This window comes from Tenrec ecaudatus, chromosome 1, assembly GCF_050624435.1.
Source record: "Tenrec ecaudatus isolate mTenEca1 chromosome 1, mTenEca1.hap1, whole genome shotgun sequence".
Taxonomy (NCBI): Eukaryota; Metazoa; Chordata; class Mammalia; order Afrosoricida; family Tenrecidae; genus Tenrec; species Tenrec ecaudatus.
Genome location: NC_134530.1, coordinates 162420239 through 162422805, shown reverse-complemented (window position 1 = coordinate 162422805; position 2567 = coordinate 162420239).

The following is a 2567-nucleotide window of genomic DNA, read 5'->3' as shown; positions in this document are numbered from 1 at the left end:
TCAGATGGACTTGTTTTAATTTTCTTCAGCCTAGAGGCTAGGATTTATAGTACATCACAAATGAAAAATAGCTCTGATTACAAATGAAAAAAAAAAACCCAACTACATCAGATCATGAAATGGACAAGGATTACATCATTGGATAATTGCCAAGTTACTGGAAATTATGGTCCAGCCAAGTAGACATATATAATCCTTTTTAAAAAAATAATTTGAGGGCTCCTACTGCCCTTATCACAATTGGTACATAATATGTAATCTGAAGACTCACAGGTTCCACACATTTTATTTAAATTAGCAGCAAGCTATTCAGTCTTCATACTGGGCCATATGCACGTTATTTGCATAGTCCGACCCAATCATTGTGTGAAAATCCCAAAGATTATGATTAGAAGAGTAATCTTAAATAATTTGGTACACTGCAGCACTTCACGGCACTTGGTAGTGGATAAATCAGCAGCCTGTCAGTGTAGCAAAGCTGAACCCTCTCCCTGGAAAGTCAATTTATTTCATGGTGCATAACTTGCCATCTCATTTTGACATAAAAACAATCATCACAATGTGTCCATAGAAAAGTATATGTATTCAAAAGGTATTTACTGAATGAATAGAGTAAATATTTTGCACAGCATTTTAAAGATAAAATCTAAGATTTCAGACTTCTGGGTTTAACTCTGCTATATAAAGGGCTTGGAAGTAGTCACTCGGATCCATGCCACAAGAAAAATAATATGTACAAATTTTAAATGACTTTTCTTGCACGCATTAGAGCATTGATGTCATTCCATCAGCCCAAAATATGGAGTGACATTGAAGCACTATTCAGACTAGGAAAAGACTGAAATAAATGGAATGCTCTTTAGTGAAAGCATGAATAATAAACTTTGGTCATTATGCACAATGGAATGGAATACTATGCAGCACTAAAGAATGATTATGAAACTGTGAAACACCTCATCTCATAAATACATTTGAAGGATGTTATGCTGAATGAAATTAATTAATCACGAAAGGACAAATATTGTAGGTGACCACTGTTAATATTTTTTAATCAAAATAAGAGTTTTTATACCAAAAGAAACAAATTTGTTGGTTTTCAGGGTCAGGAGGAGAATGAAGGGCATAGGAAGTCAAAAAATAGGACAGAGTGTATGTACGAGTTAACTTAGGATAAGGGAAAGATCATATCATAAATGGATTGGGGGCTCCAACTTAATTCTAGCCCCATATATGAACAATTAGTTCTTAGTTTAATGCTTGACCTCCTGAAGGGATCACTGAAGCTATAGATGCCATAGCAAAAGGGTGGTGAAGAAACTAGATGGTGCTCAGCTATCAGAAAGAATGACATCTGGGGTCTTAAAGGCTTGTCTTGAACTAAGCAGCCATCTAAATGAGGCATCAACTAAGCCCACATGGCAGAAACATGCTACCCTGTGTGAACCAAGGATTGCAAATGATAAAATCTGAATCTGAAGGAAGGAATGGTATCAGAGCCTCAATGGTAACACCTGGTTTGCAGAAGGCTATGCACGACTGTGGAGATCAAAATCCATTTGCAGAGGCTACACTGAGATTAAGCCTCTGGTGAATTCTGTCTGACTAGACTTGAGGCCTGTGAACATCCTTGTTATTAGACAAAGCATTGAATTGGAATTCACCAGGGCAAGATAAATAAAGAGTGGCTGAGGTTGGGAAACGTTTTGCATTTTCCCTGTTCCTGGTTCAATATATTTGTTCTGCTTTTTTTCTCCGCTGCTGCTTCACTGTCTATCAACTGCCATCAATAATCCATTGTTTCTCTCTAATTGCTCAACTCCTAGCATTTCCCTTGTCGTTGTTTTATTAAAATGATTTTTATATATTTATGAATGCATTCTGGAAGGATATATGTTTATCTACTAACAGTTGTTATTTTTAATATCTTTGAGGATATTGAATGTAGCATCATATTTAATGAAATATTTTATTTTATTTTGTATGTGTGGGTTCATTTTTTGAGGTTGGGGGCTCTTACAAATGTTATGACAGTCAATCATTCAATTATATCAAGCACCCTATACACATGTTGCCATCAACATTTCCTTTCTACTTGAGCCCTTGCTATCTGTTCCTCTTTCCCCCCCTCCCTCCCCACCTCCACCCCTCGTGAATCCTTGATCAATTATATATTATTCTAGCAAGATAGTTTAGCAATTTTTTTAAATATGTGAATTCTATTCAGGTAGAGCAAATCCATTTCCATTCAACAATTCCAGATAACTTCTCCCTACATAAGGAAAGTTCAGGACCTGCGGATGGTCCCAGAATGTAGATGAGAGTCCCCAGTCCGCCACTGCCTAGTCTGTCCCCTCCCCCTCTGAGGAGATGAGGCAGGGGATAGAGAGTAGAGGACTGAGTTTGGTTATGGCCTGAGATCGGGTTATTTGTGTGTCGTGGGAGGTGGTGTTAGACTGAAGTGTATAGAACGTTTACCCATAAGAAGAGTAATGAATTCTCTTCCTAATTGCAAGTTGCAGTGATAGACCCACCACAGGTTTTATGGTATGAGGCAGAGGGGAAGACAA